At 49.6% G+C, this 14,863-nt stretch overlaps 1 protein-coding gene across 4 annotated transcripts in view; it reads left to right on the top strand.

The window, feature by feature from the left end:
• TP53BP1 (tumor protein p53 binding protein 1) overlaps positions 1-14,863 on the top strand; it is a 429,855-nt gene that overhangs the window by 13,946 nt on the left and 401,046 nt on the right. The window contains exon 1 of one of the 4 annotated variants that reach the window (XM_069625152.1): positions 7,756-7,868. The exons of the other annotated variants lie outside the window; for them this stretch is intronic. The gene's annotated coding sequence lies outside the window, so the exon portion shown is untranslated. Of the gene's footprint in view, positions 1-7,755; positions 7,869-14,863 lie in introns of those variants that run through there. 4 annotated transcript variants of the gene reach the window in all.

Genomic DNA, 14,863 nt, shown 5'->3' with positions numbered 1-14,863 from the left:
ACCGAATGCTAGACAAGGGACGCCTGCATAGGAAGGCCAGGCAGTGCCCAGGAAAAGCAAGCAGTGTGTGCAGGCTAGGCACCGAATGCTAGATGTGCAGTGCCCAGGAAGAGCAAGCAGTGTGTGCAGGCTAGGCACCGAATGCTAGATAGACAGGGCGCCTGTGCAGGAAGGTCAGGCAGTGCCCAGGAAAAGCAAGTAGTGTGTGCAGGCGCCTGTGCGGGAAGGCCAGGCAGTGCCCAGGAAAAGCAAGCAGTGTGTGCAGGCTAGGCACCGAATGCTAGACAAGGGACGCCTGCATAGGAAGGCCAGGCAGTGGCCAGGAAAAGCAAGCAGTGTGTGCAGGCTAGACACCGAATGCTAGATAGACAGGGCACCTGTGCTGGAAGGCCATGCAGTGCCCAGGAAAAGCAAGCAGTGTGTGCAGGCGCCTTTGCAGGAAGGCCAGGCAGTGCCCAGGAAGAGCAAGCAGTGTGTGCAGGCTAGGCACCGAATGCTAGATGTGCAGTTCCCAGGAAGAGCAAGCAGTGTGTGCAGGCTAGGCACCGAATGCTTGATAGACAGGGCGCCTGTGCAGGAAGGCCAGGCAGTGCCCAGGAAAAGCAAGCAGTGTGTGCAGGCTAGGCACCGAATGCTAGACAAGGGACGCCTGCATAGGAAGGCCAGGCAGTGCCCAGGAAAAGCAAGCAGTGTGTGCAGGTTAGGCACCGAATGCTAGATAGACAGGGCGCCTGTGCAGGAAGGCCAGGCAGTGCCCAGGAAAAGCAAGCAGTGTGTGCAGGCTAGGCACCGAATGCTAGATTGACAGGGCGCCTGTGCAGGAACGCCAGGCAGTGCCCAGGAAGAGCAAGCAGTGTGTGCAGGCTAGGCACCGAATGCTAGACAAGGAACGCCTGCATAGGAAGGGCATGCCGTGTGTCCACACTAGACACAGAGTGCCAGATAGGAATCCTGTGCAGGGTGGCCATGCAGTGTGCTCAGGAATCCAGGATGAACATGCAGTGCGTGCAAGAAGTGTACCAAAAAAGTGGTGGCACTGTGACTCAATGCGGGGGACAGAGTAGGAAGGAAAGGACCAACGTGCACCACATTTCTCAAGGGGTGCCGTCATGCTGCCTCACAGCCAAATGAGTTGAAATAGATCCCAGTTTAGCTGTAACTGATATCCGGTGGTAAAGTGGAGGAGTGGGCTTTAACTTCACAAAGAACAGTTCCAGAATGGTGAAAATGGTTGCAAAAAGTAGTGGAGCTGTGAACAGCAAAAAATAAAAGTAGTGGAACACCGCTCCCGACCGTTCCCGCTCACTTCTACCACTGAGTGGGTGCGTGTCACATAGACACATACAGAATGTTAGGCAAAGGACGCCTGCTTAGGAAGGTCCTGCAGTGTGTCCAGGAATCCAGGAGGTGCATGCAGTGTGTGCAGGATAGACGTGCAGTGTGTCCTGGCCAGACACAGAGTGCCAGATAGAGAGGAGGTCTGTGCAGGATGGCCATGCAGTGTGTCCTGGCCAGACACAGAGTGCCAGATAGAGAGGAAGTCTGTGCAGGATGGCCAGACACAGAGTGCCAGATAGAGAGGAAGTCTGTGCAGGATGGCCATGCAGTGTGTCCTGGACAGACACAGAGTGCCAGATAGAGAGGAAGTCTGTGCAGGATGGCCACGCAGTGTGTCCTGGCCAGATAGAGAGGAAGTCTGTGCTGGATGGCCACGCAGTGTGTCCTGGCCAGACAGAGAGTGCCAGATAGAGAGGCCATGCAGTGTGTCCAGGAATCCAGGAGGTGCCTGCAGTGTGTGCAGGATAGACGTGCAGTTGGAGCACAAAGGACACGCAGAGAGTTCTGAATAGTCCCTCATGAAGTGCCCCTCATTCAGTGCCCCTCATGCAGTGCCCCTCGTGCAGTGTCCCTCGTGCAGTGTGGATTATGCAATCAAAGCCTGTAGGTTGGGCATGTGGTGAGTTTGATACACACATGTAGACAGTGAAGGGAAAGGGTGCGAGAGGGGCGGAGTGCCTGCATATGCAGGGAGTTCAGGGTGAACAGGCAGAAGATGCAGGAGGTGAAGAATAGACACGTGGAGTGTAAGGGAACCGTGCAGAGTGCAGTAGGATAGACCTGCAAGGGGGTGCAAAGGCTGTGTATTGTGTAAAGAATAGACATGCAGCGAGTGCAGAAAAGAGATGCAGGCTTTGCCATATAGAGAGCCAGACATGCAGGAAAGATAGTGAGAGACATGTAGGAGGAGCAGCATATGCGCATGCAGGGAGTCTCTTGCAGGGAGTGGAGTATAGGCGCATGCATGTGGAGACATGCAGGAGGTGCAGTATAGGTGCATACAGGGAGACATGCAGGAGGTGCAGTTTAGGTGCATGCAGGGAGACATGCAGGAGGTGCAGTATAGGTGCATGCAGGGAGACATGCAGGAGGTGCAGTATAGGAGCATGCAGGGATACATGCAGGAGGTGCAGTATAGGTGCATGCAGGGAGACATGCAGCAGGTGCAGTATAGGTGCATGCAGGGAGACATGCAGGAGGAGCAGCATATGCGCATGCAGGGAGACTCTTGCAGGGAGTGGAGTATAGGCGCATGCATGAGAGATATGCAGGAGGTGCAGTATAGGTGCATGCAGGGAGACATGCAGGAGGTGCAGTATAGGTTCATGCAGGGAGACTCTTGCAGGAGGTGCAGTATAGGAGCATGCAGGGATACACATGCAGGAGGTGCAGTATAGGTGCATGCAGGGAGACATGCAGGGGGTGCAGTATAGGATCATGCAGGGATACACATGCAGGAGGTGCAGTATAGGTGCATGCAGGGAGACATGCAGGAGGTGCAGTATAGGTGCATGCAGGAGGTGCAGTATAGGTTCATGCAGGGAGACTCTTGCAGGAGGTGCAGTATAGGAGCATGCAGGGATACACATGCAGGAGGTGCAGTATAGGTGCATGCAGGGAGACATGCAGGAGGTGCAGTATAGGTGCATGCAGGGAGATATTCAGGAGGTGCAGTATAGGTGCATACAGGGAGACATGCAGGAGGTGCAGTATAGGTGCATTCAGGGAGACATGCAGGAGGTGCAGTATAGGTGCATGCAGGGAGACTCTTGCAGGAGGAGCAGTATAGGAGCATGCATCTGGGGACATGCAGGAGGTGCAGTATAGGTACACGCAGAAGGTGCAGTATAGGAACATGCAGGGAGATACAAGCAGGAGGTGCAGCAAATGTGCATGGAGGGAGAGACATGCAGGAGGTGCCGCAAACGTGCATGTAGGGGGCACATGGTGGAGGTGAGGTATGGGAGAACATGGAGATACATACAGGAGGTGCAGAAAATGTGCATTCAGGTAGAGACATGCAGGAGGTGCAGTATAGTAGCATGCAGGGAGAGACATGCAGGAGGTTCAGTAAAAGAGCATGCAGGCAGGGACATGCAGGAGGTGCAGCAAACATGCATGCAGGTAGAGACATGCAGGAGGTGCAGTATAGTAGCATGCAGGGAGAGACATCCAAGAGGTGCAGTATAGGAGCATGCAGGCAGGGACTTGCAGGAGGTGCAGCAGCAGACGTGTATGCAGGGGGACATATGTAGGAGTTGTGGTCTAGGTGCATGCAGGAGAGACATGCAGGAGGTGCAGTATAGGAGCTTGCAGGGAGAGACATGAAGGAAGTGCAGTACATGCACATGCAGGGAGAGACATGCAGGAGGTGTGTCAGGTACATGCAGGGAGAAACATGTAGGGGGTGCAGTATAGGTGCATGCAGAGAGACAGATGCATGAGCTGTAGTAAGTATAGTAGCATTCTGGATCACACATGAATGGGGTGCAGTATATGCACATGAGGGAGACTCTTTCAGGAGGAGCAGTATATGAGCATACATGTAGAGACATGCAGGAGGTGCATTATAGGAGCATGCAGTGAGAGGCATGCAGCAGGTGTAGTATAAGAGCATGCAGGGGGAGGCATGCAGGAGGTGCAGTATAGGAGCATGCAGGGAGATACATTCAGGAAGTGCAGAAAATGTGCATGCAGGGGGCACATGGTGGATGTGCGGTATAGGAGAACACAGGGAGAGACATAGAGGAGATGGAGTATAGGAGTATATCGGATGAGACATGAAGGAAATGCAGTATATGCACATGCAGGGAGAGACATGCAGGAGATGTGGCATAGGTACATGCAGGGAGAAACATTTAGGAGGTGTACTATAGGTGCATGCAGGGAGAGACATGCAGGAGGTGCAGCAAACTTGCATGCATGGAGAGACATGCAAGAGGTGCAGTATAGTAGCATGCAGGGAGAGACCTACATGAGGTGCAGAAAACGTGCATGCAGGGGGGTATATGCAGGGGGTGTGGTATAGGAGCACAAATGGAGAGGCATGCAGGAGGTGCAGCAAACGTGCATGCAGGAGGATAAATGTAGGGGGTGCAGTATAGGAGAACACCGTGAGAGACATGCAGGAGGTGCAGTATAGTAGTATTCAGGGAGAGACATGCAGGAGGTGCAGCAAACGTGCATGCAGGGAGATACATGCAGGAGGTGCAGTATAGTAGCTTGCAGGGAGAGACCTACAGGAGGTCCAGTATAGTAGCATGCAGGGAGAGACATGCAGGAGGTGCAGTATAGGAGCATGCAGGAGCTGCAGCAATCGTGCATGCAGGGGACACATGTAGGAGGTGTGGTATAGGTGCATGCAGGGAGAGACATGCATGAGGTGCAGTATAGGAGCTCGCAGGGGGAGACATGCAGGAGGTGTAGCATAGGAGTATATTGGATGCGACAGGAAGGAAATGCAGTATATGCACATGCGGGGAGAGACATGCAGGAGGTGTGGCATAGGTACATGCAGGGAGAAACATGTAGGAGGTGTACTATAGGTGCATGCAGGGAGAGACATGTAGGAGGTGCAGTATGGCAGCATGCAGGGAGAGACATGCAGGAGGTGCAGAAAGCGTGCATGCAGGGGACACATGTAGGAGGTGTGGTATAGGTGCATGCAGGGAGAGACATGCATGAGGTGCAGTATAGGAGCTCGCAGGGAGAGACATGCAGGAGGTGTAGCATAGGAGTATATCGGATGAGACATGAAGGAAATGCAGTATATGCACTTGCAGGAAGAGACATGCAGGAGGTGTGGCATAGGTTGATGCAGGGAGAAACATGTAGGAGGTGTACTATAGGTGTATGCAGGGAGAGACATACAGGAGGTGAAGTATAGGATCATGTAGTGATAGACATGCAGCAAGTGTGGTATAGGTACATACAGGGAGAGACATGCAGGAGGTGTGGTATGGTACATGCAGGGAGAGACATGCAGGAGATGCAGCAAGCGTGCATGCAGGCAGGGACATGCAGGAGGTGCAGTATAGTAGCATGCAGGGAGAGACCTACATGAGGTGCAGAAAACGTGCATGCAGGGGGACATATGCAGGGGGTGTGGTATAGGAGCACAAATGGAGAGGCATGCAGGAGGTGCAGCAAACGTGCATGCAGGAGGAGAAATGTAGGGGGTGCAGTATAGGAGAACACCGTGAGAGACATGCAGGAGGTGCAGTATAGTAGTATTCAGGGAGAGACATGCAGGAGGGGCAGCAAACGTGCATGCAGGGAGAGACATGCAGGAGGTGCAGTATAGTAGCTTGCAGGGAGAGACCTACAGGAGATGCAGTATAGTAGCATGCAGGGAGAGACATGCAGGAGGTGCAGTTTAGGAGCATGCAGGCAGGGACATGCAGGAGGTGCAGCAATCGTGCATGCAGGGGGCACATGTAGGAGGTGTGATATCGGTGCATGCAGGGAGAGACATGCATGAGGTGCAGTATAGGAGCTCGCAGGGACAGACATGCAGGAGGTGTAGCATAGGAGTATATCGGATGCGACAGGAAGGAAATGCAGTATATGCACATGCGGGGAGAGACATGCAGGAGGGGTGGCATAGGTTCATGCAGGGAGAAACATGTAGGAGGTGTACTATAGGTGCATGCAGAGAGAGACATGCAGGAGGTGTGGTATAGGTGCATGCAGGGAGAGACATGCATGAGGTGCAGTATAGGAGCTCGCAGGGAGAGACCTGCAGGAGGTGTAGCATAGGAGTATATCGGATGCGACAGGAAGGAAATGCAGTATATGCACATGCGGGGAGAGACATGCAGGAGGTGTGGCATAGGTACATGCAGGGAGAAACATGTAGGAGGTGTACTATAGGTGCATGCAGGGAGAGACATGCAGGAGGTGCAGCAAACGTGCATGCAGTGAGACATGCAGGCGGTGCAGTATAGGAGCAAACAGGGAGAGACATGCAGGGGGTGTGGTATAGGTGCATACAGGGCGAGACATGCAGGAGGTGCAGCAAGCGTGCATGCAGGGGACACATGTAGGAGGTGTGGTATAGGTGCATGCAGGGAGAGATGCATGAGGTGCAGTATAGGAGCTCGCAGGGAGAGACATGCAGGAGGTGTAGCATAGGAGTATATCGGATGAGACATGAAGGAAATGCAGTATATGCACATGCAGGGAGAGACATGCAGGAGGTGCAGCAAGCGTGCATGCAGGGGACACATGTAGGGGGTGTGGTATAGGTGCATGCAGGGAGAGACATGCAGGAGGTGCAGTATGGGAGCATGCAGGTAGAGACATGCAGGAGGTGCAGCAAGCGTGCATGCAGGGGACACATGTAGGAGGTGTGGTATAGGTGCATGCAGGGAGAGACATGCATGAGGTGCAGTATAGGAGCTCGCAGGGAGAGACATGCAGGAGGTGTAGCATAGGTTGATGCAGGGAGAAACATGTAGGAGGTGTACTATAGGTGCATGCAGGGAGAGACATGCAGGAGGTGCAGCAAACGTGCATGCAGGGAGACATGCAGGCGGTGCAGTATAGGAGCAAACAGGGAGAGACATGCAGGAGGTGCAGGAAGCGTGCATGCAGGGAGAGACATGCGGGAGGTGCAGCAAACGTGCATGCAGGATAGGCATACAGCGAATGCAGGGCAGGGACACAGGGGTGTTTTTTCGGCATGGAATCAGTGGCAAGTGTCATGCGGGGTGACCCCGGAGGAGTCACTGTGCATCACACCTCGCAGCAGTGGCTATTGTGCCCCTGGGCCTGCTGCGCGCCGTGTCGGGCACTGCTTTGTCCCAGCGATTACTAGATCACACAGAAAGTCAAGGCAGTTGTGGGGGCGGCCGTCCCGGGGCGTGGGAGGGGTGGTGGGGGCCCAGTCCTTGGGGCCAGGATGCCAGAGGGAGGGCAATCTCTGGGGGTGTTTTGGATGTCCACCGTGGCTTTGTTGTTTGTTTGCTGTGAATGTGCGGCTGGATCGCGCATCTGCCTGCAGGGGGCACTGCCCCTTGCGAGGATTTCAGGAAGACTGGCGAGAGGCGTGGGCGCAGTCCCAAACTCCTCGCAGCAATAACGATACTAACTCTTTCATTACTAGCAGAGTGCCCATCAGTAGTATCGCTGTATTAGCACTCCAGGTACTCCGGTGGAGGTAGACAAGGAAAGAAGGCAGCACGTTCATGGTACCCCCGATTCCACCTCATTGAAACCATTTGGGGACTGGGCACATTCCTTGGTGACCCCAGGCCACCCTTTCGTCTCGCAGTCATAGATTGTAGGGCCTGGGTCTCCCAAACATAGCACCAAGTTCGACTCCCTTAATTCTTAATTACACACCATGCTCCCTTGCTCCCATGTTTCCATAGCCTTTTTTGGGAATGGGCGCTGAAGGAAGAGCAAACAAACCCACGGACACTCATGAATGAGGGCCGACCATGAAGAGTAGAGGCCATGAGTACATGCATGAGGATCTCCGCCTGGCAATGGAAAGAGTCCTGCATCACTGTGACATGCACCTTCAAGTAAGAAGACACTTATGGCTTTCCAGTAGTGTGTCCATGACCGAGTCAAGAGACACGTGACTTCGTGGTGTGCAATGCATACATGGCCACTGCTGACATTATATATACAGAGCAACCCTATACTGTATTACACCAGGAGGGAGCCTTTTCGCAATAGCATACACTGGGAACTTCAAAAAATACCTAAGCAAATAATATCAGTTTATAAACAGAGAAGCAAACTAATACAACACATGGGCGGATTATAGACATGTATGATCTGCCAGACATTATGATTGTACGTGGAGACTTGCGCGATCTTGTAACAGAACGGTCTATGATTGATTCTAATATCGATGTCCTCTCATAGTGAGATCTCAATGTCCATGTAATGATACCTTATATACAGGTGCTTTCTCTGTCTTCAATATCCCTGATGTAGTTCTGAATAATATTAAAGATAAGCTGAGGGTTCTATGTGGGCTGAAATGTTACGCAACTGGTCTTAAATGATGGTCAACGGCCCCGCTCCTGGTGATGTACGTACTCAAATGACTTGGCGTTTAGGAACTAAACAGTTGCTCATTAAGTATTTTTTACATCTGTTATGTTGTTAAAATATGTAACCTCATTAATAATGTTTTGAAGATAGCAAGCAATCAATCATGCTGTCCTTTTCGAGGCTAAGAATACAGTTGGTTCCTATTAATAATGCTAATTATCCTGGGTCACAGGTAAATACTAGAGCGGAAAGTGGAGGCCGACCAACACTCTGCAATATTAGGATGATTCTGCGCTATGTTTCTGATATCATGGAAGGCAGGTTATTAAATGAATGCCGTGGTATGGACCAACTACTCCACTATATTTTTCTCAGATTGGAAAGAAGGGGCTCCTGATAGTAAACTGGTTAGCAATGCCCTGCACCCTTCTTGAAGCGCAACTCTCTCTGTATGATAAAGAGATCAGAGCTTATAAAAGATCTAGGCACTCTGATCTAAGGGCACTGAGGCGCTATACTATTTAATCCTGAGAACAATATTCTTACCCAAAGAAATAAATATTGCAGAGGTATAAAACAAAGGTAAATTATCTGAACATTTTGGACTGGGTGAGCGTTCGCATTAGATGTCCTATACCATAGATAAAAAAAAGAATTAAGAAATATTGGGGCATCATTAATAATTCCGGTAAGGAGCGAATGTTCTCCTCAATCGAATACAGCCACAGAAACGGAAGAAAGACAACACATTTTAGATCTTTTTTTAATTCTCAAATTCAATCTTTAAAAAGTGATGACTAGCCCACATAACAAGTATTGTCTGGTTCCTTTTCTAAGCTGGATATAAAACATGTTTTAAGATTATTAAAGCAGACACCGGCCTCTGGTGCTGACGGTCTTTCAAATGTTGACCTTAAAGTACAAATTCATGAATGGACTGATCAAATTATTTAAAAAGAGTACAATAATGAACAGGTCTTTAATAATTCCTGTTTTCAGAAGAGGAGACCCCACAGGGCCTAGAAACGACCATCTAATATCCATCCAGGATGCAACACGTATCTTGACATCTTTGAAAATAAAAAGCGCTACATGAGTGGATGAGCGATCGCATATTGGATTGCAATGTCAGCGTGGACACAGGAAGGCCTGCATAGTATCTTATGTGATGGAATAAGGGTGTCTCAACTAAAGCAGGCTGCCTTGTGCAAGTGTGAACACCTTTGCTTTTCACTTTTATAGATTGCAAATCTGTCTTTGAGAACAAACTGGAAATGAACTTTGGGTCAAATTAAATGAATGGGGTGTGGACGATGGGTTCCTAAATTTAATTCTTCTGCTTTATACCAATGCAGTAATTTGTATTAGGATTAATAATGAGGGTGATTTTTCTAAACCAATCAACAGTAATATAGGTTTGAAACAAGTTTTCTCTCCGGCACCTTGACTTTTTAGTTAATTGCAGGGAGACCTAGCCGTGTTGTAAGATAGGTTATTGAAGTATGATGATGCAAGATGACATAGCATGATGACATAGGCCCTAGATCTTCCTTGAATGAATATCTGAGTAGTCCCCAATATTTACAGATGTTTCCATGTAAAAAGAAGCACACAACTTTTATGCTAATGTGCTTTAATATTTTAGCCTGCATAGATAGACTTGGCACCAAAAGATTATTGTTGAAGGATACAAGAATATGCTCTGTGCGGGCACGACGGCCAAATAGAACCTTTGAAACATCTTTATATGGAATGTGATGCCTTGAGACAAATGCATATTTTTTTTTAAAGTTTGCACTCTATTCAGAAGAAATATGGAGTGATTTGTTTTGGTTTAAGATGTTAAGTGTTAACCAAGTTCCATTAAGTTTTGCCATTGTTGCATCTTGGGAGTTTTTAGTTAGTTGATTAGACATTTTACAATGTGCAAAAAAACGTTCAATTGTTCTTTTTTGATTAATGCATATGATCATTTAATTTTGTATTGGCATTTTTAAGATTAATATAGAATGTGTAATTTGAAAATAGATTGTGTGTAATTTGGATCATATATTTATGAATTGTAATAAGTCTGGAATATTTTATAATAACCAAAGCATGCATAAGTAAATCAAAAATAATATAGTTGGAACTGAATCACTTCTAAGGAATCCTCATGTTGGCAATTTAGGGCACATTTAGTTTAACAGATTTGCTCAGGATCACACAGTTTAGTTAAGCGGGGAAATAGAGATTATAGAGCACATTGCAGTTTAGGCACCGGATCTCATCCCTTCCTTGCTCTAGTTATAGAGCAAGATGCAATGCTTTGTGAATAGTTGGCTTTAACAGGGGCGAAAATAATTCTGTATTTTGTAGAACTTATTCCTGAAGTCGATGAACCATATATTCAACTAACCTAATGGTGCATAATGAATCCTTATTGTTTTTATTTCAGTATAGCATGGATTATACAAAACATTTTCGCTACTATTCATGGAATTATTTGCGTGAAAAGTGCAGATTTACGTGCCATTCTGCTTGAAATTCCCTGTTTGAAGTATGGGGATTTTCGGGCAGAAAGGCGCGTAAATCTGCGTTTTTCATGCAAATAATTCCATGAATCAGGGACTTTGTTTGTATATAAAAATAAATGTATAACTAAAATACAATCAGAAATAAATGATCAACATCTCAGTTGACTGTCAATATCTTAGGAGAAGATGTTCTATTTCCTCCCCACAATATAAAACAATAATTATTATTTGTACTTCATCTCCCTTCATCAATTTCAGCCACACATCTTGTAATGACATGTTTTTAGTATGTTCTATTCTAGTCATACAACATACTCCAGCTGTGCCAGTGGCTTCACATTCTGACAGACTGTCTCACTAAACGCTAAATCCCCACAGAGGTGACAAGTTCTATTGATTCTGGGAATTTGTTGCCCAGTTCCTACAATTTCCGAATGCAATATAGCAAAATTCCAGAGATTTCTTTCACTTGATGGGTCTTGGACCTGTCCTCTAATAATTGCGACTGCTATCATGGTTGTCCATGATTTGACCGAATTACAAAATTTTGAATTCGAAATTGTTGAATGCGGCAATGCTGAATTTGAAATCCACGCATCTGTCAAATCATGTTCGCCCCACTACTTACCTGTTGGCGGCACACTTCGGTTTGTGCCCCAACTCCCCTGTCTCCCTGGAAGGCCAGTTCTCTTCACTTACGTGCAAGGGAACCAGCTTCACAGGGTCCTCTTTTTTACATTAATTTTTTTAACTTTATTATTTTGTTAGTTGGGGTCATCCTGCAACCCCTGATGCCATTGAAACAAACAAGGGTGCGGGGGACACACCCACAACCACGGCTCCCCTTGCACGCTACAATGGTACCGTATGGTAGATTAGTTTGACATTTCCGGCTGTATGACATTTTCGTATAGATGAAATTTGAGCAAATCTACCATTCGTTTTTTTTTTCCTTCAGTTATTTATACATATTCCTGCTACCATAGCGTGGCACCATCTTTAAGTATTCCATTTCTGGCGCTATTTGGGATGTTCTGTTTGTAGACCATCTGAAAATCTCTCCTTAACAAGATCTTCAAATACAGTTATATCTAGATGCAAGGCCGCAAGATACGTAGGCCAAGAATACCCAATGGCTCCTTGCGTAGGTTGGTGCATCACTGATTCTTCTTGCAGCAATGTTATAAGAATTTTCTAATCGAATGGAAGAGAGCAAGGAATCTTACAATAGCTTGAGTGCTAATAAATTGCAACCCAAAGTCCATCCAAATATATTCTATAGAAAAGGACTTTGTAAAACCCTTGCAATATTACCAAAGGCCCTAATCTCCGAGCCGTGCAATGGCAATGGTGCAGTTCTCATTGTATACATCCTTACCAGTAGCTCAAGGTTATGGACCTATACAGCATATTACATCATCCATGTGCAGTCATATAGGGTCTAGCTTTCTTCATCTTTTGGGTCTCAAGTTCTGCCCGTGACAATCTTTCATTTGCCACCACTCATAGATAGTTCTAGTTGTTAAGAAGTTCAAACATACACCTCGTTCTTTTAATCGACAAACCTATAATCCTGATCTTAGTTATATTGCTGGATGAATTTACTTCTTAAGAATACTCCATGGCATATGCTGCCGCTTTCATTAAGCCTATCGTGATCGATGCCAAAGGAGCAAATCGTCGGTGTAAAAGGTAGTTGTAATTGTATTAATGAAATCTTCCCTAATGGCTGCATGAGGTAGCATGGGGAGTGGAGGGTCTGTGAACCTGGTATCCAGGGGAGGAAAGAGTGGGGAGCAGATCACCGACTCTCAGGTAGCGCGGGGAGTGGAGGGTCCGTGAACCTGGTATCCAGGGGAGGAAAGAGTGGGGAGCAGATCACCGACTCTCAGGTAGTGCGGGGAGTGGAGGGTCTGTGAACCTGGTATCCAGGGGAGGAAAGAGTGGGGAGCAGATCATCGACTCTCAGGTAGCGTGGGGAGTGGAGGGTCTGTGGACCTGGTATCTAGGGGAGGAAAGAGTGGGGAGCAGATCACAAACTCTCAGGTAGCACGGGGAGTGGAGGGTGCATGGACCTGGCATCCAGGGGAGGAAAGAGTGGGGAGCAGATCATCGACTCTCAGGTAGTGCGGGGAGTGGAGGGTCCGTGGACCTGGCATCCAAGAGAGGAAAGAGTGGGGAGCAGATCACTGTATCTCAGGTAGCGCGGGTAGTCGACGGTCTGTGGACCTAGCATCCAGGGGAGGAAAGAGTGGGGAGCAGATCACTGACTCTCAGGTAGCGTGGGGCGTGTAAGGTCCGGGGACCTGGCATTAAGGGGAGGAAAGAGTGGGGAGCAGATCACTGACTCTCAGGTAGCGTGGGGCGTGTAAGGTCCGTGGACCTGGCATTAAGGGGAGGAAAGAGTGGGGAGCAGATCATCGACTCTCAGGTAGCGTGGGGAGTGGAGGGTGCGTGGACCTGGCATCCAGGGGAAGAAAGAGTGGGGAGCAGATCATCGACTCTCAGGTAGCGTGGGGAGTGGACAGTCTGTGGACCTGGCATCCAGGGGAGGAAAGAGTGGGGAGCAGATCACAAACTCTCAGGTAGCGTGGGGAGTGGAGGGTGTGTGGACCTGGCATTAAGGGGAGGAAAGAGTGGGGAGCAGATCATCGACTCTCAGGTAGCGTGGGGAGTGGAGGGTGCGTGGACCTGGCATCCAGGGGAAGAAAGAGTGGGGAGCAGATCATCGACTCTCAGGTAGCGTGGGGAGTGGACAGTCTGTGGACCTGGCATCCAGGGGAGGAAAGAGTGGGGAGCAGATCACAAACTCTCAGGTAGCGTGGGGAGTGGAGGGTGTGTGGACCTGGCATCCAGGGGAGGAAAGAGTGGAGAGCAGATCACTGACTCTCAGGTAGCATGGGGAGTGGAGGGTGTGTGGACCTGGCATCCAGGGGAGGAAAGAGTGGGGAGAAGATCACCAACTCTCAGGTAGCACGGGGAGGGGAGGGTGTGTGGACCTGGCATCCAGGGGAGGAAAGAGTGGGGAGCAGATCACAAACTCTCAGGTAGCACGGGGAGTGGAGGGTGTGTGGACCTGGCATCCAGGGGAGGAAAGAGTGGGGAGCAGATCAGCGACTCTCAGGTAGCGTGGGGAGTGGAGGGTGCGTGGACCTGGCATCCAGGGGAGAAAAGAGTGGGGGGCAGATCATCGACTCTCAGGTAGCGCGGGGAGTGGAGGGTGCGTGGACCTGGCATCCAGGGGAGGAAAGAGTGGAGAGCAGATCATCGACTCTCAGGTAGCGTGGGGAGTGGACAGTCTGTGGACCTGGCATCTAGGGGAGGAAAGAGTGGGAAGCAGATCAGCGACTCTCAGGTAGCGTGTGGAGTGGAGGGTGCGTGGACCTTGCATCCAGGGGAGGAAAGAGTGGGGAGCAGATCATCGACTCACAGGTAGCGTGGGGAGTGGACGGTCCGTGGACCTGGCATCCAGGAGAGGAAAGAGTGGGGAGCAGATCACGGACTCTCAGGTAGCGTGGGGAGTTGAAGGTCCGTGGACCTGGCATCTAGGGGAGGAAAGAGTGGGGAGCAGATCACCAACTCTCAGGTAGCATGGGGAGTGGAGGGTGCGTGGACCTGGCATCCAGGGTAGGAAAGAGTGGGGAGCAGATCACCAACTCTCAGGTAGCGTGGGGAGTGGAGGGTGCGTGGACCTGGCATCCAGGGTAGGAAAGAGTGGGGAGCAGATCAGCGACTCTCAGGTAGCGTGGGGAGTGGAGGGTGCATGGACCTGGCATCCAGGGGAGGAAAAAGTGGGGAGCAGATCATCGACTCTCAGGTAGCGTTGGGAGTGGAGGGTGCCTGGACCTGGCATCCAGGGGAGGAAAGAGTGGGGAGCAGATCATCGACTCTCAGGTAGCGTGGGGAGTGGAGGGTGTGTGGACCTGGCATCCAGGGGAGGAAAAAGTGGGAAGCAGATCATCGACTCTCAGGTAGTGCGGGGAGTGGAGGGTCCATGG

This window comes from Ambystoma mexicanum, chromosome 11 (assembly GCF_040938575.1).
Source record: "Ambystoma mexicanum isolate Mex_15411 chromosome 11, UKY_AmexF1_1, whole genome shotgun sequence".
NCBI classification, from domain to species: domain Eukaryota; kingdom Metazoa; phylum Chordata; class Amphibia; order Caudata; family Ambystomatidae; genus Ambystoma; species Ambystoma mexicanum.
The sequence above is the reverse complement of the archived record's forward strand: the minus strand, read 5'-3'. Positions and strand labels throughout refer to the sequence as shown.